We start from the raw sequence: 14671 nt of genomic DNA, 5'->3' as shown, positions 1-14671 counted from the left end.
GCTCTTTTCAGCATGTTATTTACTTAAAAAAAAAAAGAAAAAAAAAAAAAGACATCTTACTGAAACTGGAAGCAAACTTCGACTTTTTATGGTCCCTCCCATTCTACTGCAACTCCATATACAATAAATAGCATTCACTTCTTGATGGATATGAAAGTTTCTTTCTTCTTTCTTTCTTTCTTTCTTTATTTATTTAATTTCCTGAAGACACAACCTTTTACCATAATGAAGAAAAACCTATAACATTATACTAGTTTGTCTGAGTGTACATTGCTTTTTTGCCTCATCAGGAGAAGAAAGTATTTTCAGAAAAGAATGCCAATTTTTTTTTATTATTATTTATTTTTTTTGTGGGACTATATTGCAATGACTCCTGCATCTATGGAGAATCACTTTTCAAGATTAAATAAAATAAATATGTTTAATTTTGACATTCACAGAAAATGATAAATGCTTATTTAAATTGTTTTTGAAGAACATCAGCTGCAATTGGAAAATTGATGTGTTTTAGTACCTTTATTCTAATGTAGGGCAGCATAAGAACAGCTGTAGCCACAATAATATGTTCTGCTTTCTATGGGTTTATTTGCCTGTTCTGATAATACATGCATAATTTACACAGCAAGGAATATGGCAATAATTACGTCGAAAACTATATCCGTGTAAACTTCCACTATCCATACCAGCACAACAGTGGTATTTGTAAGTTGTCCTGTTGTTTTCCATACACTTGGCCATCCCAAGCTCCATCTGTCTCATTTTTAATTCCTTGACAGACTTTCCTTATCAGCTTTACTCCTTTGGTCTCCTTTCCTTTGTGACAGCTGTACCCTTCTCAGAAGTTTGCCAAGGGATAAAATTCTCTCCATTTTCTCTTATAGGCAAGAAAATGGCAACCTGTGAAGGAAGTGGTTTACTTTCCTTTTAGAGACTTCATTTAAAATATTTGTCCAATATACAGCAGCTTGTCCTTCACAGATTATTTTACATGTGTAAATGTGTAATAATTACTGAGAAAAGAGAGAGTATTAAGAATGATGGGAACTTTATTTACATGCTATTACTCAATAAGGAAGATGTTAACAGTTTCTCTTTCAAAAACATATAGGATTTCCTTAGGATGATGGAATAGTCAGTGATGCTGTCAATCTTTTTTTTTTTTTTTTGTGCCAGAAAAGGTCCAGTATAAATGTTCCTAATATATTTAGGAAGGTAGGAATCAAAAGGGAGCTCAACTGTAATTCTGAGATTTCAAAAACCAGGTGTAGCTCCTGTCCAGGTTACGTCCACTGGAATAGGAGGATAGAAAGCTACCTTTGAGACCATTCAGTAGGCTCTGTAAATTTGATACATGTCTTAGATACAAATTTAAATCTAAATAGACAATGATTTTAAGCTGTGATGTTTGTTCTCTTAGTAATTTTCTGACGCAATGAGGAAAGGCTATGGAAGCCTCATGTTCCAGTACTTTTAATGTTTTTAACTAGAAATGAGAGTTCCATACATGCAGAAATAGATCACTTGCATTTTACTTTAGTGTTCTACTATCCACTCTCATGATAAAGTAGGCAGAAGCCAAGACGTTAGCCACATACAAGACATAGCATCACTCAGAACAAAAGAGAAATAGAAAATTACTTTTGGAAAACCATCCAGGAAGTTCACAGGAAGGTCAGAGCCAATGGCTGTAAAAACTGAGTGACAGTATTACTGTATTAATTAGCAGTTTCATATGCAGAATAATTCTAAGAGACAACTAAAGCGATCAAATAGAAAACCAGTAACTACTATTAGTAGCTCATTGATTTGTTTCTCCAATTAATTTAAAACCTAACAAATTATCGTCTGCCATGTGACTGATCCCTGACAAATTAACAATGCAGAGCAAATGTAAGTATTTACACAGATTGGATACCAAAAAAGCTGGCTCTCAATGTATATTGTTTTAATTGTAGTTTCAGCAAAATTAAGTTCAAAAAGAGGGTTAAAGTAAACTGGTTCTGTTTATTGATATAAATTTCCTGTAGGTTCAGGAAGATATTGAAGCAATCTATATCAATCTAAAGTTGTGATTCATCGTTAGAGATTTAATTAAATTTATTTTCTACAAGCTTTACGAATATTCAGATCTTCATGCAAATAACATTGACATCAATGCATTTCTTTCATGTAAATGAAGCAGAAAACATGGTTCACAGATTCATCTCAGTTACATCAGTGTTAACCAGAATAACTTCTACCGTCGCCTGTAGATTTCTCAAAAATGTAAATAGAAGCAGAATCTACCTTGCAATGTAATTACTCACACAAAATTGTCATCTAAGGAATTTGCTCAATGCAAGTATTCCCCATAATCACATAAACTGTCATAATTATGCATTTTTTGTTATATGTAACTACAAAGTTAATAGTATGCAATAAAGTAGTCCAAAAATCTGATCTGACAGATTAGATCACTACAATAGACAGAAGGAAGTAGAAAATTCAATATGACATAGTTAATGAAAGTAATGGATTGTACTGTGACATTTTTGGTTTTCCTATGCATATGAAGTATTTTAAACACATGCTACACAAATGGCAGAGGTCAAACGCAATAATTAAATACCACAGACGATAAAATGAGTCTAAGCAACTTTTATAGTACTAACACACACAAAATGGCAAATATAGAAAAAAAAATATGATCTGAATAATAATAGCTGCAAAGTCAAGGCACAAAAAATACAAACAGATCAAATAAAAATTAGGCAGTAAAGCACAAATGAATATTAAAATAAAGTTTCTCCATATCTGTGGATGAGAACCAAGGAGAGACAGCACCTAAGAGGAATGGTTCCTTTCTGTACTCCTGTTCTATATGGCATACACAACACATGGGTGAATGCTTTTTGTTAAAACATACCAATGTCAAGCCTAATAATACTGCACATAAACAACTTATATATATATAAAAAAAAAAAAAAAACAAAAAACACCACCAAAAACAATTATGTATAATATGTTACAGATACGGTACGGACACAGGGATACCGGTACACTGTGCTAGCTATGTGCATAAGAGATTAGCATGATATTTCTTAAGTATGGCACATCCTGTTTAAAGACAGCTTATACAATTCATCTAGCTCAGTACCAATGTAATGTCTGGAAAATATCCCAAAAAATCAGAAAGTATTTTCAAGAAGCACTTTGCAATAGGTGACAGCACTCAGTCAACTGGACAGGGCAGCCTGAATGCTGTATTATCTTGATCTTTTTCTTGCTCAAGTATCAAACAACTACAGTATTGACATGCCATTTGGCAACAGAGAAGTTTTAGGAAAGTAAAGTACAACCATTATCTTTTGGATTCACCTTTCTTCTTTTAGGGATCCCTAATTTATTCCTATACATAAAGCATATTTCCAAAATCCAGAAATATAGAACTATTCCCATCTTTATTTAGGTAAGAACTAAGTAAATCAAGAAGATGAAAACCCTTGTCTCTTATTTTACCCAGACCTACAGATTGCACTGAGTTGCTGCTGTGTTGTGAGGGATCCCTCTCAAAAATTCAAGCTAACCCAAATTTTCTATTGAAAGCCAATGTGACCTATTTATGTAGTTTACCATATCTAGATGTTTACATGAATCATATTTAGTTTTATACAGATTATCCATTCTAGTGAAAGAGAGATTACTCATAAAAACAAGGGTCTTACAGGTAATGTATTGAGGTAAGTCTCCAAAAGAAATTGGGAGAGTTTTATTCCCATGGAGACAAATTAAACAGAGGTTGAGATTAATTAAGCAGGAAAGTATAGCGCATGACACCTAGCCTAATAAAGACATTTGCATATTTAAAGACAGTGAAACAATATCTGTTTTAATTAAGTAGGCTGCTCCTTCAGGTTAATGCATTCAGGGGAAAAAATTAAAGCTGTCTAGAATCCCTGGAAGAAATAGAGATGGGCTGTAGGAAATTGGCCTCCTGAAATGTGATTAATGGACTCAGATGATGAGGACTGAATCCTGCTAAACCACCAGGACTCGCTATATGACAGGTGCTGGCATTAGGAGTAGGCATTTTGCATTCTCTAGGTAAAAACAAACACATTCTGTGTGAGGGACCCTAGCAACTGCAAATCAGTTCTCAGGTGTAACCTGTACACACAAGGTTTTCTCTAGCATTTTCCTATGTTGATGTCAAAAAATTTGACATCTAATTTGCTCCAACAACCTAAGAGGTTTGTATTTCCTTAGCTTTCTTGCACAAACCAAAATAAAATGCTTATGCAGCATTTCACAAAGCATCTTACCAAATGGATGAATATTTATTGCTGCTGTTGATTAGGGCTTCCCACTATCTGTTTGGTAGACCTTTTTTTCCTTATTCAATACTAGTGATCAGAAGAAGCAATTAAAGATACATTTCTGCATTTCCATAACTGCTGATTAAAAGTGTCAGTTTCTAATGTACTCTCTTTGTAAATGTTTTTTATCCTTTGACTTACTCATGTTTGAATTTAAGAGTTCTTAGAAGAAATCTGCTAAAGTGATTGGAGGCTCCACTCTCAAGTGTGGTTTAAAACATTGGAGCCAAAGTTCCTTTATGCTCCAGCAGAAAACAATACAAAGCAAGAACAGAGTATGAAGTTTTCTACATCGAGCATTCCTTATGTGGAAAGCTGCAGCATTCTTCAGAGTGAGTGTCAGTCAGAAAGAAAAGGAAGTTGTAAAATGAGATTTCCAGACAGAAAAGGTGAATGTCTTCAAAGAAGCCATTTAATGTTATTTCACTTTGAGTCTAGCATATTTATATAAATATTTTCTGCAGAAATCTGGTGTTTTCATTGTGCCTCATACACTTCTGCTTTATTCCTTGGTCATATTATATCTCGCCAAAAAGCACTGAAGACATCACTGTGAGACACATTGATTTTTTTTCTAGTGGAAAATGTTCTGGGATGTCAAAGCTTTGTAAACTGAACTTGTAAGTATCGACAGCTCTACAGTTTTCTGCTGGAACCTTGAAGGAAAATCATGAAGCAATGTGTACAGAAGCCTAACTTAGTATCTAGAATTGTAAAAGTTACCACAAGGTATAAATATAGGGGTTAGATAAATCAATATTAAACCCAAGCTCATTAAATGCTTGATATAAGCATGGCTTCCTATTTTATATTGCCTAGCATTGCCCAGGAGGCATCTCACAATTAAGAATGTTACTGTTGCACAATAAAGATTGCCGAAGCTAAACAATAATACAAATGATAATTTTTACACCCAGCAGTTTCCATTATAGTAATGCATTAGATGTACAGTTATCATGCTTCAGGTTTTCAGTAACTTACATTCATTACACCGTTGTTTTTTGTAAGTCAATCCATTTATTCACAGAAGGATGAAATTCTACACTGCCACCCCTTCCAATGCAACATACAGCCCATGTTTTTCCAGAGGATTTGCACTGGAAATAAAGAGGGGGCAATGAGATCAGTTATAACAGTCAGTATATATTTCTGTTTGATAAACAATGAGAAATTAATATTTCTCCTTGATAACAGACAGAAGTACTCTAGGGTGTATGCACTGAAAGTTTGCACCAAGAAAAACTGGTATTCTTTTTTTTCAAAGTGCTATGGCAAATAAAAGTCTGATTCAGAGCTAAACATGTAGTTCCATAAAATAAAACCACTTCTTCATTCAAGAAACTCCACAGTTATCATGCTGCTTCGTGAAGTGCATGGTAAGCAAACAGTATGTTAATATACTTGGTTTACTCATACCACAGAGTCCATGAAAACTAGAAGCTGCATTTCAGTGTTGCATTTACACTCACCCTACTACATTTTGGGAATGCTACATATTTTGATTTTTAATGTAATGAGAAAAAGAAGTTCAGTTAATATGGAGAACTGCTGAACATCTTTCACATCTATCAAACTAATTTGTAACAAACCTTCAGATCACACATTCATGAGATTTTGTGGTGTTATATATATTGTTTTACGGAGGTCTGTGTGTGTTTTGAATAGATCTTATTCTTCCCCATATGACATTATTTCTCATTAGTAAGACTGAGATATCAATAATCTTCATATAATGAGACAAGTATTCTTCAGAGAAATTTATACTAATTTATATCTAATCTAAAGTAACAATTATGTGTGTTAGGACAGTTAAGCATGTTATGACAGCAAATATGAGAGCACAGAAGATTACAAAAATAACTTAAACATACAAACAGTACTAGATCCTTTCACAGTTCATGACATGTCTCTTGTTGAAGTGAAAGATGTGACGTACTTTGATTTCAGATAATACAGCTATAAAGAGGGGCAGATTCTGAAACACTTCTTCACTGAAAGGCATCCTATGTGTCAATATATTGCTTAGAAGTTTTATTACATGAAATTACATACATATGCAACTAGTTTGTATGTACAGGAATGGGATTTGCATGTATTTTACTAAGAGAAAATTCTTCATTTGTTAAATTAACAGTGTTACAATGAGCTATTACTCTACACATGCAAGCCATTGTTTAATGGTCTGAGCAGTCCCTATTTCTAAATCAAAGTCTGAACTGTGCTTGCTAATCTAATTTATTACTGTGTTTTGGCTTTGTTTCCCCCTGCCAAGAATATCTGCCTGAGAGGTGGTGAAAGACAACTATAGGGCAAACAGGAACTGCCACACCACCTGCAGTGTGAATGATCCATTGCATGTGCACATAGAATTATAGAATCATAAAGGCTGGAAGAAACCTTCAAGATCATCTGGTCCAACTCTCACCCTATTATTTTTGCTCACATCTGTGAAGCTGCCAGCCAGGTGCCAGATGTTCTCAGGTTTCTCTCTAGGTCTGTCCAAGGAATTCATTTAGCAAGGTAAGCTCTGTTCACTGCTTGAAGGTACTCATAATAATTAAAAACAAACAAAAAGCCTGATTGAAAATAAATAAATTGAACTTTTAAGCTACCACAACTTCATGTGCACATTGCTTCAAGAAGAGGATGAAATAGTAGTGCAAAATTCAAAACTTATGGCAGAAATATGGCTCTTACTGCAAAAGGGGACCCAAAAACCTGTGTGCCTACTCTGTTTAAGGAATTTAAAGCAGCTCTGCTCTCTTTCTCTGTAAGCCTATTACTGAGTAGGTGAAATTGAAATACATGTTATATGGGTATCTTTTCAAGTTACTGTCATACTGTGATATACAGACCTAGAGGTAGTGGGAAGCCTGAAGTCCAAGGATGTACAGAACAGAATGGCACAGATCATACATGTTTAGACAGAATAAGGTACCAATTTCAGCATTTTAAAAGGAATGAGGCATGCAGACACTTTATATTGCACAAGAATTTAGCCTACATCTTTTCATTCTCTAAAGACATTCAACCCCGGAATTATAAATGAAAATTAAAAATACAAAGCAAAATTAACCCAACTGACTATTAGAAATGTAGACATGTACCTCTGGAATTATCAAATAGTCAACTGATAAAATATTTCTTTAAAAATCACATGTATCTTTCTCAAGTAGTAAGCAAAATACCTTTCACTGCTTTTTCATTGGACAGTGCTTTTCAGTGCATAGCCTTCAGTGATGCTTTCCTGTTGCTGAAGAGTTGTACAGCTGATTCTAATTCACTGTTTTTAGGTTTATTTTCAGTGCAAATATCTGACGGAGTTTTTTAGAAGTAGAGATACAGACTGGTCTATGATACTGCCAGCAATTCTTGTAGTTTCTGAATTGCTTAAATAGATGATAAACATCTTCAGTAGCTGTAACAGCTGAAACACATCTTTTAAAAAAAAGTTTGTCAAGGAACTCTTATTCTCTCTCACCCTCAAATTGTTATTGAAAGGCCAAGTAAAATATGGGTCATTTGAAAAGCAACTGCAAGGTTCCAAAAATTAAAAATATACCCTGTTGTTTGAATATTTGAATATGACTTTGAATATTTCCAACACAATTTACACTTATTTTTGAAGAACAACAAAACCCCTGAAATTCATTTTTAACATTATTCCATTTGTTAACATGAAAATTGGGGAAAAAGAAATGTAAAACTTCGTCATCTGAAATATGTACCAAGGGCAAGAAAACTTCCTGTAACACTCTAAATGGCTTCATAGGCAATTGACCCAGGAGCAAGTGAAATGTTTTAAAATGACTGCTTAAATATAGCAGAAACAGCAGCTTTTTATCACAAAATGATAACACATGCTCTCATCAATTTAGGTTGCCTACAGTTTACCTTCAGAATACTTCATCTACTAGTAATTTTCAAAAATGTAACAATATTTGTAGTTCGACTTTCAAAATGATAATGTGAAATTGAAAAATAGACTTCATTCTTAAAATTAAGTACTAATCGGTGATTTAGACCTTGGAGAAACATTAGTTGACTTACTAGAAGATATGTTAGGAAAGAGATGTTCAAAGATGCAAATCAAGATTTAAAACTACATTTTAAGATGTAGAATACTTAGATGCCTGGTAATGGTTGTCCCTTTTTATTAGCAGGACAAGGTTAAAAATTATGATGTTTTAATAGGTAGATGTTAAAAGCCATATCCTGCACTATTACACACAAATAGCTTATGTTACCATTGACTTTCATGGGGAGAGGTTAGATCATTAGGCCCAGCTCCAAGAAAGTACTTAAGGATGTATTTAACTTTAAGTACATGCTAATTATGCATAAACTTAAAATTGGATATAGGTTAAAATTTCATTATGAATACTGATAGAATTAAAAAGCCTTGCAATTGGCATCATTCTATAACATTATACAATGCTGGGAATTTCCAATTTCATTTGTAGCTTTGGAATATTAAGAGTAACCTTGCCAAGAAATGAGAACCAACATACAACACATGCATTAATGTGAAAAATAAATACTTTATATCTATACTGACTGTTTTTGTAAATTAAAAAGGCAACGCAAGGAATCAGCCTTCAAAAATGTGCTGAGCAACACCATCAGCAGCATAACAGAGTTCCCCAGTGACAGTTTACACAGTGACATATCCCTTGGCCTGATCAGTCTTTACTATGTTAGATAGTAACCAGATAGTAAACTAAGCAAATTTTAAACCTGCAGAAGTAATATAAATCAACAGAGCAAACTTTAGTATACAGTAGATGTCCTGCTTCATTTTGGTCAAGCTCTTTATTTAAGAGTAGTAAGAAATTTTACACAAAATCTCTCAATAACTTATTTCTATCCTATTATTATTTATTTGCTTGTTTGATAGTGTGGATAAAATTTAAATATAGTATTTTTTTAATATTTTTTAATTTTATTTTTAATATTTTAACATTTTAATATATATTTTTAAATATAGTATTTTTTATCTATTACTGTAAAAAATAAGCTTCTCTGAAAGGTCTTATTACCTAGTTCTTGTCTGGAGACAAGGAACACCTTACAATGATAAGCCCATGAGAAATAAGGACAAATACAAAATTTTTGGCTAATGCTTTCTTTTTTTTTTTTTTTTTTTTAATGATATAATTCAGATCACCTTATACAAACTGGATCATAAGTTGTCTGTTGTTCTAACAGTACAGACTTTTTATGCTTATTACTTATAAAACATATTGTTATAAAGCTTAGTAAAAAATACTAACTTGTATGATAAAAATAATAAAATCCCCTGTAATAGAAAATAGTTTAATGTTTCATGTTGTAGTAGTTTAAAAAACAATATGATATTATAAAACATCATTAGATCAGGTGTTTATTTTTAAGATTAGTAGGTGATAGTCTCTTCTAAATTGTTCATAATTATACACATTTAAAACATTACATTTTTTTTTTTTACACGTTTATTTCATCTTAGATGTACTTCCATGTACTTCCATGTAATGAAATATTAATTTTTCAATTAAATAGATTTTTGTAAGACAGGGACTGACAGAAGGATGTTGACATGCACTGAAACTCCTGTTCACAATCACATTGTCTTTTTTTTTTTTTTTCATGCTCATGAAAATAGATGGAATAGTTTTGGCTTTGAGAACTTAGAACAGTCATGTCTGAATTTTGTAATCAAAATCTAAAATGTGGATAATATCTCACATCTGATAAGAGGTTATTACAGGATATCTATTTTAAGGTAGCTGATTGGAAACTCTTATTTTCATAAAGAAAATTATTTCCATAGTGAGAACAGAAGAAATGTAAAAAACTTTATAAATTGCTACGTATTTTAATAGAAAAAAATGAGCAGCTTACTCTCAAATCTGACTGACCGATTACAATGATTTGTTTGTAATAGAAGGGTAATTTTGTTTTGGTAAAGAAGAAGCCATTAAGTGGTGTCATTTATTTACAGTCAGATCTTCTAAGTTTTTTGAACTCAACAATTTAATTTGTTATTTTCCTCTGTATTTGGTTTTGCTCTAGCCTACAGTTTATTTATATATAATATATATACATTTTATATATACATATACAGCCTGATGAAATTCTCCTTACAGCAGTTTAAACAGTTTAGAAGAGTTAGATAGAAGGGGAAACAAATTTTTAAAAGACAAAATCTGAGGTCTAAATATTGAGCTGCTTGCTTGATTTCTGTTTCTGGAATAGGCATAGAATCCATTTGTAAGATATCCAGATGATACCAATGGAAAAAAAAAAAAAAAAAGTAATAATTTTTCCCAAAATGGATCATTTCAAATCTTTTTTTTTTTTTTTTTTTTTTTTTTTTTTTTTTTTTAAGACAGGTCTTAGGGATAAGAGAAAAACTATGTAATTTGTCATGGTCTTAGTGTTTTACGGTCTCACATGATAGCCTCGTGAGTGAACATGTAAAAGATAGTTTAGGTGAAGTTTACTCTGTGGGATGATGATTAATCACTGTCAAACTAAACGAATGAATAGAATACAGCTGAGATGCATCTTGAAAATTTACTGTTTTATAATATTTTCCAAGGGCTAGGGATGAAAAGATTAAGCTGGCAGAAGAGCAGCGTAACTTTTATTATCTCTTTCTTTCTCTCTCTCTCTTTTTTATTTATTTTATTTTTTCCTAGAGGAGTTGTGCCTACTTTGCTTTGAGAATCCAGCAATTATATGCTTAGTTCCTGAGGAAAAGAGGATGTACTTGTTAAAGCCTGTTTAGCTAATTTGACACGCATTTGCTGGAAGCATATATGCTATTTTACAAGTTGTCTACCTCTGAATGATGTTCAAATATGTTTAAAATATTTTTCTCTGGTGAACTGTGCACTTACACAAAAGAATTTCAGACCTGAAAAGTCACTGAAGTCACTGATGTTAAAATTTTTCATACTTTACAGAAAAAAAAAATACACACACACATAGATATATTTAATCTGCTTGATGGCATGCATGTCATCTGGTTTGGGCTTTACAAAGATAACTTTCATTTATATCAGTGTAAAAGAAACTATTTTCTTTATTATTATTATTATTATTATTATTATTATTATTATTATTATTATTATATTTTTTTTTCTGAAAGTTTATATGAATTACACAAGGAGATCTGGAAGCTGATCTTTGAGCGAATCTAATCTCAGTGTCTCAGTTCTACCCATGGATAAAAAAAAAAATAAAAATGTTCCTCTGGAATCCACTGAGAACAAAACAAATGTCAATTGTGGGCAGGATTTGAATCATACCCACATTACTTCATCCGACTGTGAATTAAAGTTACTTTTTCACTCATACTACACAGAGCCAGAAGAGTTGGCTTTGATGGGATTGTCTCTGCCTCCTCATACATGTCATTCAGCCCCAATACCATATTTTTCACCATTTGATGCTCATGGAGCAACATTAAAAATTGGATCACGAACATGATCTAGCTTAAAATATAAACATAAACATAAACAAAATTTTTAATTTTTGTATGTATCTTATTAAGGATCCAGTGGACAGTTTTGACAGGGTAAGCTGCTTAGCTGACTGGAATGGGTTACCACATGCCCCAAGCCAGGATTGCCACTGAATCCATGAAAATAAGGACTAATTTGCCGTACTATAATTTATGGCACTGCAGTGAACCACAACCTCTCTTCTCCCAGAACTGATGATGGACAGGAATACTCTTATTTAATTACTCAAGAGAAACACTGATTCTTTAAATTCATTTTAATTTCCTTTCTTGTCAACGCCTTTCCTTTCTTTACTATTGCTTTTCTGTACATTCGCCCCCCTTCATCTCAGGAAAATCAGTGCAGAGACTCTTCTTCTAATATATGCATTTTTTTTTCCCGTTTTCTTACTGCCCTCAAAACACAGATCAGCCCGCTTCTTAAAAAAGCCCATCTTTACAATAAGAATGGAAAGTTATTACTCTGTAAAAGCCTTCCAGTGCTCAGCAAGGGACTTAAGATAGCAGTCTGTCTCACTTCCAAATCAGTGCTTTGTTTGACCAAACACAGGAAAAGTTCTTTCCCACATTGTTACCTCTGTGACAGTGGATTTTTCCCCTCCTCTCTGATGGCAATAGTGAAATTCAGAATATGATGAGAAACCTGACTAATTCCCAGGTCTCCAGCTTTCAGCAGGTGTTAGAAGTGATGTATTCCTTTCCACCTGAGCTGTCAATGAACAGTAATCACATTAACTTCACTGTCAGACAATAGCACTGGCTCTGCATCCATCCTACAGTTTAGGGAAATGTTCTAAATGTCAACTTAAGCCACAGCATTAACAATACTCCATTGCTGGCATCACAGAGTAGCCCTTGAAGATTTTCTCACTATGTGCCTGACTGTACATATGAAATTAATTATACTAATAAAAACTCTGTAACAATCAATAAACATGATAATTTTAAGACAGGCATATTGGCATGCCGAGGTTACACCATCAGATATAAAGTCTCCTGCTGGAAAATAAAATTAAAAATAACTTTGTCTCTGAAGTACACTGAACTGTGGAAATTTGCTGTAAATTAAGAGACTTTTGCTACATAAAACAGTGGAAATTTGAAATGTGTGGCATCTTTTGGAATGTTGGGTGGAGAAAGGAGAACGATCTTGTGGTGCTTTCCTTCCCTGCAGAGTTATCTGGTTAACTGAAAAACATTATTTAATGTTTTTCTCTTTTATTTGCTTATGTTAAAAATTTACTTTCTATTTAAGCATTCAGCTGTGTGACACTATGTTAATTAGGCATCACACAGAGTGTATTTCTCTGTTCAGTAAACTGCAGTCATGATTACTTGAATGGATAGTGCCCTGAGGAAAACACATACATATCGAGGCTAGATATTTCTGGAAGTACATACATCAGGAGAGATCACACATTAAAATGCTTCTAACCACAGATCTGACCTTATCCATGGGTCCAATTTCTTCTTATTCAAGAGTGTTAAAAATGGGCATGGTAACAGATCTGTAAAGAAAAGAATATTAATTGACATTGCTGTCTGCTGTCTGAAAATATTAATAAAAAGTGATTGAAAAGGTGGTTGAAAATGAAATTATGTGATTCTTCACTTTTTTTTTTTTTTTTTTTTTCCTATCAGCTTCCAAGGTACTCATAGCTTTCTTTCTGTTTTCTTTGTATGTTCAAAAGAAAAGAAAGTGCTAGCTTTGGTAAATAGTATTGAAAATGTCAGCATGAAACAAAACCAGTGATCCTTGGTCTCCTTTGGCTTCTCACTCACTACCAGGACATTATTACTATATATGTTACATATAGTGATATATATACATGTATATATATTATATATAGTGAGGGTGACAGAGCATTGGAACAGGCTGCCTAGGGAGGTTGTGGAGTCTCTTTCTCTGGAGATATTCAAGGCCTGTCTGGACGCCTACCTGGGCAGCCTGCTCTGAGGAGCCCCCTACTTTGGCAGGGGGGTTGGACCCAATGATCTTTCGAGGTCCCTTCCAACCCCTACAGTTCTGTGATTCTGTGATTCTGTGATATATATAATTATATATTATTATATATTTTGCATTAAGGAAGCAAAAATCAGCATAGTTGAAAACCATGATAGCTATACCTAACTGGAATTGTTGAATTCTAATGACAAGTTTTAAGAAATATTTCCAATTTGCAATTATATGCAACAAATACTTTTCAACAAATAATTTTCATTTAGTGTGAGTAAGCAATAAAAAGAGAACTAGAGTTTTTAAGTGTCCTTTCAGCTGGTATAAAGATACTATAATCCATAGAAAACTATTCATCTTTTACAGCAGGCAACACTAAAGCAAAAGCCAAGCTAGTAGGAAATAATTATATTTCCTTCTAGGAATTATAAATATTTACATTTCTTTTTAAAATAATATTCCAGAACCTATTAGTAACTACAAACCAGAAAGCCTTGTACAAAAGCATAATATAATAATGAATACAATGGTATCTACAAGCAACGGCAACACCGGCTTCAGTCTCAATTCTACAAGAGCCACAATCCAGTTTAAAAAATGAAAATTCACACAGGTGACATCTGTTATTCTATTCTATCATAAGACTGAGATAAAATCCAATTTCTATAGTTTTCATGCATTATTAAAGCATATGCCTTTGCCATATCTGATAACCAAGAAAAAGACGGTGTATCTTACAACTACTTAAGCGGTGGATACAACCATAACTTACATGAAGACACATTCACCTGAATGTATACAATATGTGAACTGTGAACATGCAATTCCCTCACATATTTTTCAGAGAGTAGT

The 14671-nt window shown here is 33.0% G+C and overlaps 1 long non-coding RNA gene across 1 annotated transcript in view; it reads right to left on the bottom strand.

The window, feature by feature from the left end:
* Positions 1-8095, bottom strand: part of LOC137863907 (uncharacterized) — a 361629-nt gene extending 353534 nt beyond the window's left edge. Inside the window, exon 1 of the long non-coding RNA XR_011101212.1 lies at positions 7544-8095. This is a non-coding gene — a long non-coding RNA (uncharacterized lncRNA). The remainder of the gene's footprint in view (positions 1-7543) is intronic.
* Positions 8096-14671: the final 6576 nt, after the last annotated feature.

Source organism: Anas acuta, chromosome 13 (genome assembly GCF_963932015.1).
Source record: "Anas acuta chromosome 13, bAnaAcu1.1, whole genome shotgun sequence".
Lineage (NCBI taxonomy): Eukaryota > Metazoa > Chordata > Aves > Anseriformes > Anatidae > Anas > Anas acuta.
This window is presented reverse-complemented; position numbering and strand designations above follow the sequence as displayed.